The sequence below is a fragment of the Colias croceus genome, chromosome Z (genome assembly GCF_905220415.1).
Source record: "Colias croceus chromosome Z, ilColCroc2.1".
NCBI lineage: Eukaryota > Metazoa > Arthropoda > Insecta > Lepidoptera > Pieridae > Colias > Colias croceus.
Genome location: NC_059568.1, coordinates 10,643,019 through 10,658,894, shown reverse-complemented (window position 1 = coordinate 10,658,894; position 15,876 = coordinate 10,643,019). Strand labels below are relative to the sequence as shown.

Sequence of the window (15,876 nt, the reverse complement as noted above, 5' to 3'; positions counted from 1 at the left end):
TATTTTCAATGTACAGAATCGACCCTTCTACAGATTTATTATATGTATAGATAATAAACTTTTCAATTAAGACTGCGTATAGTAAATAATATGTATTTCACTACCATAGACTTAGATTTGTTTATTCTAATTAGTGTACAAACGAAACCACTTTTTCGTATCTGTAGTCTGAGATATTAATATATAGAATAGGTCGTAATTGGTAAATTATATTTTATTTCTCTGTTTAATTAGCGAACCTCCTACCAGAATAATGTATGACGGGACAGCTAGGAATTTCTAACTGAATTAAATAAAAATCTTCTAGCATTCAAATAAATGTAAGAAAATATGCTTTACAGATACTTCATATTTATACTGCAGTAGTAGGTATAGTTTTATTGTTCTACTTCTACTACGGTTACACTGTTGTTTAGGTACCCTTTTCTATCTGTAGATGGCTACACTTTCGTAACCCAGGTTAATTTTATTGGTATGGTAACGTAACTTTAAATAGGCAGATGGCGTTACATTAAATAGATCAGATATAATATAATATGCCCATTTGTCCTTAAGATAACCTTAACCAACTTGATATAATATTTATTAAGTAAACAGTAAAATGAAATATAATAATAACGAAAGGAAGAAGATTATAATTAGGTACATAGTAAATATTCTTTGTTTACGTAGCAAATAGCGCTAGTGGTAATGTTGGAAATACGTAGCACTGTATAGCGGGAAATTTTCAGCAATCTAAGGGAGAATTTAACCACCTGTGAGCTTTTTCTACATGTCTAGTAAGTGTGCATCGTAAGTTTCGTATAACGTAATGGCACCGAATACCGACCACTGATTGATACGGCTAAATGAATCCTTTAAAAGATAAATTAAATGCTCTAGAGGTCATAAGAAAAAATGATATTATGAAAGATTACGAACTTATATTTTAAAATATGCACATAATTGTATTTCATAATGGCTTTTTATTACCTAAATTTGGATTTTAACTGTCACGACTGGAAATTAACTGAAAGCACCATTTTCCGACCGACTGAGTACAAATACACGTGTTTCCGACCACTGAGTAGCTAGATTCCGACCAGTCAAATATTTTCTACTAAAATCAACTTTATGATAATAGAAATACAATGGAAATTCGTAAAATTCGTTTCGTCTTTTCACTGCATCACGCGTGGACCGATTTCGATAATTCTTTTTTTATTATATTAGGTACTTGAAGTACGAGGATGGTTCTTATGGAGAGATATTTTAAATATGTAGGTACCACGGGCGAAGCCGGGGCGGACCGCTAGTTTTAAATAATATTTGAGCATTTATTATAATAACAAAAACTAACTCTATGTTAGACTGTAGTAGTTTAAAATTACATTTACTCAAACTCAAACTCATAAAATGCCTCACTGGTCATCCACACTAAATTAGAATGTCCCATTGACTACTTTGCCCAATTCTAAAATCCATTTCACCAAAAGTATTATTTCAGCTAATGAGAATACTTCAGCCTCTTTTTTATCACTCATGATGATGACCTGAAATAAACGCATGCAATTTCACTCAAGCACAGCGCAAGCAAAAGCAACCTAGTTGGACGGAAACAGGGAAATATATCGCACCTAGATTCCGACCAAACCTAAATTTGCGTAATAAAGCCTCTAAACCGAAATTGATATTCATTTTTAGTTAATTTATATTTCATATGTACACTTATGAAGATCTCACAATTTCGAAGTTATGCAATTATGTGTCATAAACGTAAAATATAGGGTTTTTAAACCAGACCGGTCTTTGTAAATGAATAACAAAAAAATCAAAAAAGAGTGTCAGTTAAAACGTATATTACAAATAATCCATTAAAGTTAGCATTGGTCGCATACAGGTGTAGTATGTAAGCATAGCGTTTAGAATAAATCACTTAATACGAAACCTCCACAAAACAACATGCATAATAGATAATTACCTTCTTTTACAAAGTGCGAAATTCTGTTTACCGACCGATTCGGTCGGATTTCGGAATGTTGTTATTTTGAAAAGCTCCTCATTCCGTCCATAATTACTTGTCCAAAAAAACCTATAAAAACACGCTATCTTTGCATGTATATTTTAAAATTAATAATTTAAAACACCAATAAAACGTTCAAAGTAAAGTAACCACAAACTTACCAGAGTATTTAGCGTAAAAATACAAATGTTTATTTTCACCGTTTTATGTTTTTTTCGCATTCAATTCAATACAAACTACACCCTCGCCTAGCTTTTCTTGGATTGACGAAATGTCGGTTAAAATTTGAAACCCAATTTTGGACAGATGACGTACGATAAGTGATTGGATCGAAAGCCTTCGTTTCACGAGTGTCGCGCGTATTTTAAACGTTTTATCAAATAAAAATCAAAATGGTCGGATAGAGGAGGCTAGTCGGAAAACGGTGCCGTTACGTTAGATATTGTTATTTTAACTTATTAAAAGATTAATATTATAAAACGTCAATAAGTTTAAATTTCACTTTCGAGTGTTTTATAGACTAATTTATACTCACATTAACCGAAAAAAAAACATACTTAAAAAATAGTACGCAAATCGGTACAGCTTTTCAGGTGTGAAGCCGTGATCGAGAGAAATAGGAATTCATTTCATAGGTACTTTAATATTTATACTCTTTTTTACGGTTATTTTCTTTTATTTTATCTTTACCTTTCCTAATTTTTATTTATTACCATTATTTGTGAATTTTTCGACGTTTTAAATTTCTGAAAAACTTTAACGTAACTTTAAAAAACTTCTGGTGTACATTTACTAGAGCTACATAAACGATAAGAGGTGTTTATTTACGTTTTGTTACGGTTACGAGCATGCGTAAACACTCGGCCTTGAAGGTTAAGGGCTGGTATTGGCCCGTTGTGGAGTTTAAACGATGTCACAGAATACATAATAGTAGCTAAACGCTACAGAACGGACACTCTCCGCCTCCCGCCAAAATTAAACACTTACCTCACCCCGCACGATCAGACATGTTATGGTACCCATTTCCCCGCAAGGACGATACCAACGACGTCTTTAGACGAAACGCAACGAAGATTGACAACATTAATCAAATTGACTTAAAGCAATTTTATTATTTTGGATTTGTGATTATCGTTTTTCGTAGAAAATGGTTAGATATTGTGCTGTTTACGGATGTATTTCATCAGAAAAACGCGAATTTTTTTTTACGCTAGTCACAAATGTGCCAACCATAAAGAGTTTACACACACATTTGCAGTCTCTACAGTGTTACTGTCAAAACTATAATTTTGTATGGAGTGTCCGGGGTGTGACGATGTTTATAAGGCTATAAAACAAAAAAAAAATTAACTCCGACTGACTAAACAGCATATATAACTTTCACAATACATCACTAACTAATTTGTAACACCGGATTTTGTAAATTGGAGTGCTAGTTAAATATATCAATTTTATATTAATAATATGTTAAAACTACTTCCTATCCTACTAAATTTTTTTATGCCAAAGATTGTGGCGACGGATGGATGTATCTATATTTGTTACACTATCACGAAAAAAACTACGTGTGGCTCGGTCCATAATTTTGGAGGAAACTCTTTAAGTAATATAGGTTATACATCATAATAGCACATGAGTAACAGAAATAATTAATTTTTGCAGCGTTTTTCCGCGGATGAAACCCCGCGGCACAGCTAGTAATACAATCAGTGATTGAACAACCCTTAAGTTCTACTACGCATGCTCAATCAAATACTGCCGCCAAACCCATACATAGGTAAACCCAGTTTTGGCGCCAGAAAACTTTATCAAGTTTAATAATATTTGTAACATAATTAAATGTAATAAAATAATATACTTTGTATTGATTTAGCAAATAGTAGCATTGTTGCTTTTATTATTGTTACAAAAAAAAATTGATTAAAACTAAAAAATATAAAAGTATATATTTTTGGATAAAATTATTTTACAACATTCACAAATATCCAGAATAATTATAAAACACAAATTAATCGTCAACCGCAAGCGAGGAAGTACAAAATTTTACTATGTATTTGGCTATACTTATTAGTCAATTTAAAACCGAATCCAATTAAAAAGTATTTTTAGACAAACATCTATTGGCCTATAAATGCAACACTTCAACAACAGCTACAACAATGTATAACTATAGAAGTACGTACGACATGTCACTACCAGGACCGCACGAATGAGAAGAGCTAGTTCAATTTTATCAGGCACTTCTCACATGAAACCACTACAGCACATAAAGCCAACCATTCGAAGCCAAACTATTTCTGAATTATGCACACAGCGTATTAGCAGATAGTATGCCTTTCAATTACCGTTCATAGAAAAACACTACATATGCGCGTGTGTATCGATACAAACGCTTCTTCCATTTAGTTAATTAAGTACGCGTATTTAGCTTGATCTATTTTGTGTTTATAAAGCTTGAAAATGGCTTTATATTTTTTCTTTATTTCGAATTGTGACGTAACACTATATTGTACAATTATTACAATCTAATGAGTAGGCTCATCATAAATTGCCTATAAAATATAAAAGCCTACCTAGTTTCTTCACCTGGTAATAAAAAGAGGTACTTATACAAATTATATTACTATTTGTATTAGATTTTTTTATATAACACAATCTGCATTACAAAAACAAAATAATATAATACATATATCCAACATTGTCCAATACAATGTATATTTTGATCCCTTTGCGTAGAAATTCCACAACGGTAAAATTTTCGTAGCAGTCGCGTAGACTGCTACGCATGTTGTAATAATACGAACTATCTAATAACACAGCTCAACAAAAAATCAATTTTTTTTTGTTGCTCTGGATATTTCTACAGATTTATATATTTCAAGTACCCAGTTTGCGAATGTAATCATTAAAATTATTTAATTGGCTCTATTTTTTTTTTAATTTGGATGTCCATATGTTAAATTTTCTTACGGCCCTTCAGAATACGGGTTACTAACAAGTGTTTATTTTTTTGTTGAATTACGTTTTCTGCACATTTATTCGCTCAGACATAACCCTATTCTATAAAACTGACTGTAGAATATCAGAATAATAAATGGTTTCTGTAAAAAAATCATTTTTATGAACAACAATGTTCGGTTTGTATTGAGTTGAAGGAATCCAGTAGCACTTGGTCAGCAAAGTGGATAGGTACCTATACGAAATTCCCTTGATGTTTTTATTAATAGTATTAGACAAAGCAAATTCATTAGGAATAATTAATAAATATGAGAATTTAGGCTTTTGAGGGAATCTAGAAGTATAAGAAGAATACCCGACGGCCCTACAGGACGGGCGTGTCGAAAATTGATAAAAGATGAAAATTTAACAAAAATTTATACCTGATGCTGTTTGTAAATTATGGAGAGATATAGTATTGGTTAATTTAAAGTAAATTTAAAACACCAAATTATAAAGAAATTGCACAACAGTTGTTAAAAAACTTCATTATTTTATGAGCAAATACGAACATAAAGCTACACTTTCCCCACAGTCTTCTGGATAGATATCCAGTAAATCTGCAAAATTTATATGAGAAACAGTAAAAACGTATCGAAAAAGAAGTAAAAATTATCGAATAAAGGTATCAGGGTTTATGGGATCGGCACATGATGGCAGATTACTGATGGTCCATAACAAAACTATTGTCCCAAAATTAACTAAGAAGAGAAGCTTAAAAAATCTATTTCCTTGTACTATTTCATAAGTTTTAATGATTTTTCTCTATTTTTATATCCATTTAAATTAATTAAATACTAAAACAAAACGATAAGTAAGACTTTGTAATAAATAAATGATGTTAAACAAATATACCTTCTATTTCATGCTGCGTTTTAGAGTCTAATAAGAAAATTAGGATTAAAAAAAAACTAGAGCCAATCTACTAAAACCATTAATAGTTTTATATATAATATACATTAAATTATTCGAAACCACTTTCACATCCAGGGCAACAAAATCATTGTTGACCAGTGATAATATAATAACTCTATATACTTTTAAACGTTAACAGTATATTAATAAAGGTGCACAAATTTGTGAAATACTTTACTCACAATCCATACTTAATAGTATAAATGCGAAAATAATGTCTGTCTGTCTGTTACTCAATCACGCCTAAACTACCGAACCAATTTTCATGAAATTTGTTATTGAGATATTTTGATACCCGAGGAAGGAAAAAGGCTACTTTTTAACCCGGGAAAATGAAACAATCCCGGAAATCCCACGGGAACGGGAACTATGCGGGTTTTTCTTTGACTGCGCGGGTGAAGCAGCGGGTGGAAACCTAGTATATGAATAAAAAATTTATATTTTTCTGCAGTCAAGGTAAATACAACAACAACAAATGTACGTTTTTAATCTCTTACTAACTGGATTATATACAACTAGCGGTCCGCCCCGGCTTCACGTGTGGTACATATTTCGCAATAAAAGGTAGCTTATGTTCTTTCTCAGGTTCTAAAGATTGTCTGTGCCAAATTTCATCAAAATAAGTCCAGTAATGTATGCGTGAAAACCGTACATACATATCTACATACAAACCTTTCCTCTTTATAATATTAGTATAGAATATAGATATGCAACATAGTACAGGCTAAATACGATGCACGTTTACTAGACCAGCACAAATGCAAAGAGATGTTTATTTCCAAGTGAAATGAATTCAGTAAAACTTTGGAGCATTATATTTCTGAGTCAGTTTAGGGTAATTCCAATGAAAAATTAGAAATACTTATTCATTGTTAAAAATAATATTATAACCAGTACGTAAACCGTATCGAAATTTACTCATAGTAAAAAAATAATTGGGTGCGTAACATCTTTTTATATCAACGCAACGTCAGGACGCCATTAACCTTTTAAGAGTAAAGAAGAATCCTTATTGACCTGTTTTTATACTTAACGATAATAATACCCGATAAATCTACGACAAGGGGTATCGAAGGAAAAACACTTGTACACATGAGACTTTTATAGAAGTGTACTATGAAAATGCTGACCATAAATATTGTTTTACTTTGATAAAGTATATTATGATGAAGAAAAATTTAAATTGATATATTACCAAAAATTTATTGAATTCAAAAAATGTATATGAGAATTCAGAATATATTGTTGGTATGTTATATAATGTGAGGGTAAATATGACAATGAATATTTTTGCCACTGACCTTAAAACGACTTTGACCCCCTTTGCAAAGACCCCACCGTTCATCCATTTACCCACGTTACATCATTAGGTTACTCACAGTCTAGTAACTCTTGGCATAGTTATTATCTGAGGTTATAATATAGTATGTAATTTCGAGTGCTTCGTTTTCGTCATTATTTCCGATGCATCATTATTTTAATTGTATCGAATATAACACTTTATAAACTCAAGTAAATATCCAAAACCCATTAATTAAAAGAACACACAATTATTATGAAAAAAAACGTAACGGATGCATTTTCCCTTTTCTACTAATAAAATAAAATTTAATTTAATTTTTTATTCCCTAAATTAAACTTCATTTTCAACTTTAAATATGTCATAAGTGACGTGTGTATTCTTCATATGTTTTTTTATCAAAATTAAAAAGTATTATTACGCAAGAGAATGTATATTATATAATGATTAATTATTTCATAACGTAGAAAATTAAACCTAATCTATTATCAATATTTAATTTCTATATTAAAAAAAGGAAAAACATGAGAATATATTTGCAGAAGAATGAAAAAGATTAAAATATTGTTTACTTAACAATCAAAGCATACATTAATTATTACTGGTGTTATTATTATATACACCCTTTTTAAATCGTTTCTACGAAATATACTTTACAACTAAGCTTTACAAAGATTCATTTTTTGTTAAATCGATAACGGACTATACTTCGAAAGAAAGTTTGTGTTATAACTTTTGAAAAGTTATACACGAGTACTAGACATGCATAAATGCAAAGAGTTATATAATTCATCCCGCTAATATTGATTACATGGGTTGGAACATGCGTATTGAGGCTTCTAACTCTGTGCAAGTCGCAATATGTCCCTTTCACTTTTACTTTGTTCGTGAAGATAATTTATAAGCAGAGCATATCTAAATACTGCAAGAGGCCAATAAATAAACTTTCAAGTCAATTCTCATTATATATTCGAGATGGTATATAACTAATTGATTTTTATTTATTTTGTAGTACTAACTCAATATATAAAAATCGTAAAAAACGCACTATGCAACGAATTTGTCAAGATTGGGGACATTGGTTAAAAAGAATAAAATATATTATAATACATGGTGTCTCAAAAGAAAATTTATATTTTGTGGATGAATGAAAAAAAAACTAAGCGGTGTATTTAAAAAATGTTTATTAATTATTAAAGTGCATACATAATATGGGAATTTATTTCTTAAAAATAATATCGTCCAAATGTAGTCCATTGCGTTCACGGCACTCATTTAATCGAACAGTAAAATTATTTATGACAGCTCGGCAGGTAGACACAGTGATGGCTGCCATTTCGTGTCGGATATTTTCTTTTAAATGCTGTAGAGAAGTTGGTTTGTTGGCATACACTTTAGATTTAAGGTACCCCTACAAGAAATTATTGATTTACGGGTAGGTCTGAGAATTTAACCACATCTATTTTTCATGCCTTGAAGTGATAAACGTGGTAGGCAACGTTTGCTGGGACAGTCAGTGTTATATTATTATAAAATAATTACTAACATAGTTTTTATAAGAATAATGTAACGCAATTAAATGAATGTTAAAAATTAAAATAACTTGTTATTCAATATTATAATCGTAATAATTATAACACACGTAAGAATAGTTTGTGTGTGTGTTTTATATGCGTTTCATTTTTTTATAGTTTTGTTTTCTCTTGGAGGCAAGGTCATTTCTATCTCAATAAATGTGTATGAAACGAATAGTCTATGAAAATTACGATACTGTATCACTAGGTCTGTATAAATACGAGATGCTACGAGCTACGAGGCTACGAGAGAGGCAGCTTGTGTCGTCACAGTGGATAGTGAAAGTTTAATCGATTGAAAAGTTTTTGAGCATGCGCGCTAGGACAATTCGAAAGCTCTGACGCTTAAATTGCAACCAGGTGCATTGTACGTGCAGTTTCTACCGGGAAAACATAAGCTATAAGAAGCACTATCGCAATTGTAGTTCTTGAACTCAAATAGTTTATACGCATGCTCAATCCGGCGGTGCATTCTACCTGCACTTCATACTAGCAATACATACACACAACCGAGCGTCCTCGAATGCAATTATTACAACAGTTATCGGCGACATGGTCTGCTTGAAATTTATATTTCTTTCTTGATTGCTACTTGCACAATGCACTATTAGTCTTCATTTCATTTCTTGGTCATGTGACATTGATACAGTTACAGTTTTTTGTATAAAACCATATAAGGGAATAATTTCTCAATAAATTATTTATTTCTCATGTAACGGACAACCATTTACTATTGAGTATTGACATCTTTTATAAATATGGTGGGTTTGGTAATAATGTAGAACAGCAGCAGAATATTTATTAGTTGTGTTTACGAATAACAAATTTTGTGGACACACACAATAATGATCATACAGTTTATATCGTTCGATTGAGTTATTATTATTTTTAAGCAATTTCCTATTGAGACCTTCACTCCTTAGACGCATGGCACGTTATAAAACGCAACATTCTAATTCGCATTGCAGTAATATTCACATACATACCATGCACCTGTCTAGTACTTTTTATTCGTTCTGATGCCGCTGCAGCTTACTGGCACACTCATCTCGGCAATGAGCGTCGACTGCCGCATTGCGGCTCATAACGCCGAAGTGTTACGCTTTGTTGGATTAAATTATCAACGAAAATATACTCCATTACATAATTACGCATACTTTTCTCGTACATTTTTAATGATTCCAACAATACACTGAACTAACGTATAAACGAAACTTAAATATTTCTTAACTTAACTTCTTAGCAAAATGAAAGGCACAACTAAAAGCAACGCGTCGAGGGTAGCGACTGAGGAGGGGTTGTTATTACGCACCCTTACTACGCACTGCACGCATATTGGATCAAAGAAGCACGCAGTTTTAGTATATACAGTGTAGCTGTCTATCGTCTGTCGTTTTTAGGTCAGCGGTGAGTGATATAAGTAATACGTATGTTAGGTATAATTTTAGTATTTTAGTTTTACTATTATGCATACAAATGATTTTTGATATTAGTAAACATATAAACAAGCGATAGGTTTATATATATAAATGAGAATAAATGAAAAAAAAAACTTATGTCTTTTAAAAAGTTATGCAAGTAAAATATTATGCGGCGAACTGACGAACACGCGGATTCATTTATGTAGTTGTATGACGCGATTCTCGGAATAGACGCCGAGCCTGGTATTGATTTTCGTAGCAACAGCCATGCGCTGACTTTCCCTTTCGATATGCGATTCCAGCCTTGAAAGTTACAAACTCCAGTTGCGATCTGCTCTGCTTTATGCATTCCTAGTAAACCTAGATGAACTTTTTGTATAGGCCTACTATGTCCGATACCAGGGGTGTGTTGTTTGAAATTACGGTGTCTTTCTTATTATACAAAACTGAGAATAATTTTAAGAGCCGTCTCTGTCCTAACAAAATAATTGTAAATTGTTTATAATGGTATTTTGTTATTATTACTATATTCTATATAATATATAAACTACAATATTTTCATAATTAATTTTATCTCTTAATAACAAATAATGTCGGTTTCGTAACATTGCTCAGCAGCGCTCCATAAAATCCTTGTGTCCAAGATTATAAGCAGGAAAACAAAGGTCAAAATCTATAAAACCATTATTAGACCAATCCTAATGTATGGGTGCGAATCGTGGACACTAAGCCAGAAAGAAGAACAGAAGCTCTTAGTTGCGGAAAGGAAAATACATCGGAAAATCTTAGGACATACAAAAACTGATGAGGGAACTTGGAGAATGAGGAAAAATCTAGACATCGAAGATCTCATCCGTGAACCCAACATTATTGGTGAGACAAAAGCTGCCCGCCTTCGATGGATCGGTCACCTAGAAAGGATGCCAAACGATCGCGCTGCGAAGAGGGTGTACATGAGCAAGCCGATCGGTAGGCGCCCCGTCGGCCTACCTCGTCACCGTTGGAGAGACGAAGTCCAAAAAGATCTGGACATCCTTCAAGTAGAAGACCTCAACACCAGGGCGCTAAGGCGCGAAACCTGGAAACTTTTGGTGTCGGAGGCCAAGATCCTCTTTGGGTCGTTGCGCCGTTGAAGTAAGTAAGTAAGTAAGTAATAACAAATAATATACTTACTTTAATTGAGCCATATTTATTTTTTGCATGACATAATTAGAAAAAATTACAGCGCTCAGCTCACTTTTTTTATATGTTTTTAATTTTTTGAAGTGAAAACTTCTTTAGCGGCGTTGGGTATAAAATCTTAAACTCGCGTCAGGACACGTGGCCTGATCGAAAAAGCGTAAGACGGATGGTTTTTTTTTTTTTAGCCCTAATATTCCATGCGTAAGACGGATACCATTCCAAAATATCAAACATGCTGAACGTTAATAATCAAGTTTTCACTTCTGCCGGCACTCCCGGAGTGCAACCCGTCTTTTTTTTAAAGACATTACCCTAATCCAAGGGAAACAATATAGTTTAAAAAATGTAACTAAAGTATATTTTTATTGTTATTGAATAAAATATAGAAGTTATTGTTGATGTATGGAGTATTACGCATGTGTATCTCAAATTATACTTTGATGACGTAAGCAAGACAAACTACTTTGAATTTATGATATCCTAGTACCAGGCTGGTGATTCTAGACTTCAGGTCAATATATGCACACCTGCGCACAAAGTGCATGCAACAGCAGGACGAGGAGAGCGCCAAAAAGTTTACAAACTACTTAGTAAACCCATTATTTTGAAAATTTTTTTGAAATTAAAATGAAAAAAATTACAAAAATGAAATGCAATTAAATCATGTGCAATATTTTTATCATTTTGTAAATGCAATTAATTGCTCGTAGCACTGATGTAGATTCGCTTGCTAAGGGGAATAATCTCTATCTATTAATGTCTCAGCTCATTATCCATAGCCAAGTGAAAACACGGGGAAATCCATTATGCCGTTCTTGAGTAGAGTAGAGAAAATTGTTTGTAAACATAAAAATATATTTCTTATATTAGATCTAGAGCCTAATTTCATTTTATATAGCGTCATCTATTGTTATTTCAAAAATTAACTCTAACTGCAGTTAAGACTTAGTCCTTGATAATATCCTGCTTATAATCTGGGTGGAGTTATAATCTTTTTTCAGTTATGCAATTCGTGTAATTCTGTACCGTAAAATTTTACTGCATGATATATTTTTTAAAGTGACACCTTTTGTTTATATTTCCGATTAGCTAAAGTTAAAAATTCATTTATGGGTTTCATTTATGGGTCAAGGAAGGGTCAAGGTATACGCTTTTACAATAGAATTCCTCACAATATTAAAGAGTTTAGTAGTTCTAAATTTAAATCTTATATAAAAAATGTACTAGTTCAGAGAGCGTACTACAGTATTCAGGAATATATGGACGATAAAAACCCATGGAGGGTTGTCGCGTAAAAACCACAGGACAGTTCTTTGGCATATTATGATATATTATGTAGTTAGATATAAGTTACATATTATGTAATATTGACATGATGTTAAAAGAGCAACTATGGAGTTTCTTGCCGATTCTTCTCCATAGATACTGCTTTCCGAATCGGTGGTAAATGTTAAAAATACTTACCTATGCAATGACGATTCGAAAGTGCTACTAAATAGTAGTCTAATTGAATAAATGAATGTTTGAGTTTGAGTTTATCTGTGGCTTGAATTCTTGACAAGCACTTATGGTTTGTTGAAGTACAGATGGAAAGAATGGCACAAATCTAGATGGAGCTTTACACTCTATACAGATAGCTCTTGATATGTTATGCGATTCTAGTAATTTGTATCGTAAGTTTTGCACCCGCTATATTTTATAGATATGTAGAGCAGCACGTACAATACTGTATATAGTTGAAAAGTTTCTAACCTGTGTTCTCTGTAAAGCAATTTAATTTTTTTGCGGCTAACGAACATCGCATATAACGTGTTATACTTATGGATGCTTTTAAACAATGGATTACATTTCTTCGCTTATGAATACTTTAACCCTTTATATATTTATTTTTTTATTTTTAGACATCGATTGTTTTTATCCTTACTACTTCTGGAAGTTTTAGGGGAAGACTTATTTCCAGCAGCGGCTCAGACAACGATTTACTACATGGGCTTAGTTTTAAAAGTAAAAACGTCAACTAATAAAATGCAAGATTTTTTTTTTCTATTTAGGAATTTGAAATCGTGTTATTTATACTACTTATAATTAGAAAACGGAAGAACATCCGTAAAAACTCAATGATTTTGGACAAGTGGTTTATTATATATATGTATACAGGGTGTAATCGTTAAGTGTGCACAGGCGATTATTCTGTAAATATTGCAGATATCAAACAACTTTATACTGATATCGAAAGCTATTCTATCTATCTTTATATTTACCTAATGAGTAAAATGACAATAATAACTTTTTTTAAATAAAACGGGAAATATCCAAAAAAGTTAAATTAAACATTAAACATTAAACACTCCCCATACGTTACGTTTTACAATAATATAATAACGGGAAAACCCCCTTAACGCATGGAAAAGTGTTATACAAATTGTGACATTGAATGATGTTGTTTGTTTACAAACAAACGACTTTCTTTTCCCGTGACCTCATATTACCTCAGCTAAGAAGGCGTGGGTCGCGTGGCCCAATGAACCTTGACATTGTTGGCTATTTTGTTATTCTTTATTCTTAGATTTCCAACTCGCATTTAGGTTTTTATATTTAGACTCGGAAATACACAATTAATATATTATAATTAAAATATATACAAATATCATAGCTCCTGCTATGTTTGTTGCCTGGAAGAGATTGCTGTGTAGCAATAAGGCTGCCTATTGTGCAAAATTGTTGTACCATATGAGTTTGTACTACATTTCTTAAATTGTTTTGTACAATAAAGTGTATAAATAAACAAATATTTATTTATTCTATAGTCTCGGTGCAACATTTTTGATCAGTGAGTAGGTATTTACATAAGTTGTTTGTACACAAGAAGGGAAAACTGAAGTGAAGTAAGTACTGTGTGTAAAATACAAATTTATTTATAAGTTTATTTTATTGAGGTGAAACCTCTTAAGGAGCATTGATTGTAAAATTTCAAGCTCGTGACATGGCAATACAGTCATGTCATGGAGTAAGGTAACGCTTTTGGTACCTTTGAATCTTGCCAAAGAAGTTTCACTCGTGACACGTGTGCTTGGCACACACGCTCTTTTGTTTATTTAGACTCCTGCTATATTTATATGCTGTCTACACAATCCGCTTTTTGTCTCTCTCCCGCAACAGAGTGCATGCCTAATCGATTTATACTCATCCCACTATTTCCAGGTCTCCAGGGGGTGGGGTGATTGTTGCACTTCCACTTTTGTTCTGCTATGTCGTGCTATGATCCTAGTACCAAGCGTGCACGAGAATGCATTTTGATGGGTCAAAGACAATTTCCTGCCACGCGAGCCTCCCAAAAAATTTAAGGTTGGTTATAAAAAAATGTAGTTTTATGGTTTTCCAGAACCTAGAACCATTAGAGACTCAGGACAAATACCAAAATAGAATAAATATGTCACAGAATGACAAAAACAACGTTATTATTTACACCTGATCTCAACTGAGAATCAATTTTTGAGATCGGGTTCAAGACTCGATACAAACCACTCCAATATAATATTTAGTAGAAATTATAAGCTAAATGTGATTATGAAATGAGTATTTAAATTTTAATTGTATGTATTAAAAGTTATTCCAGTTAAGAAACAATAAAAAAGGAAACTTCTGCTAGATTTGAACAGACCATAAAGTTATTTAGAAATATTGTAGATTGTAGTTAATATTTATGAGAAATAAGCCTATAAAATAAGTAGTAGAGGAAATAAATAATGAGTACAATGGTTCTGTTGACTAAATTTAGGTACAAACTTTTTCATATAATTAATAGAAATCTCAATCATATACTGACCAATTATTGAACTGTAATTGCATTCATTTAGTACACAATGGTTTTGGAGCAGGTATTATCTGGAAATAGGGATCATTGTCATACCCCGTCCTAGTGTATAGTTCCCATGTAGTGTGAATCGTCCTTTATACAAAAAGACGTTGTTATGTTGTTCCAGCCTTTTATGCTATCCTAATACATCCTGGCGAAAAACGGTTCAATAAAATCGCATTTGCGCAGAACCCACATTTTTATTTCCAAGAGGCCCATTCATCATAACTCCTCATAAGTGTTCGTCGTTGTAACGTGGCGAATCTCGGAACTAATGCCGTCATCTTGTAACACGTCATTTGATAACAGAACGTTGAGTGCGTTGTTAAACGCGATTATGATGTTTCCAAAATTATAATAATTTTCCTATATACTATTATCTAATAATTAAACAACCATAACAGCATCTCTACATTAGATGAAGAAAATTACATAATTATTCAGCCGATTTTCTTCTTTAATTTATAAACATTAATTATCCAAATATATATAAATAATTTTTAGAATAGAGCATTCTTCGTAAATCAAATTTTATCGTATTTAAGATAAGGGCTTAAAAATACAGGGTTACTTGTAAAACACCGGCAACCTCGCAGGACAAGATAGCCAACATCATAAGTAACAACATT

General features: G+C 32.1%; 1 long non-coding RNA gene across 2 annotated transcripts in view; it reads right to left on the bottom strand.

Moving 5' to 3' along the window:
* LOC123705101 overlaps positions 1–10,030 on the bottom strand; it is a 114,297-nt gene extending 104,267 nt beyond the window's left edge. For both annotated transcript variants that reach the window (XR_006753257.1, XR_006753258.1), the window contains exon 1: positions 9,775–10,030. This is a non-coding gene — a long non-coding RNA (uncharacterized LOC123705101). The remainder of the gene's footprint in view (positions 1–9,774) is intronic.
* Positions 10,031–15,876: the final 5,846 nt, after the last annotated feature.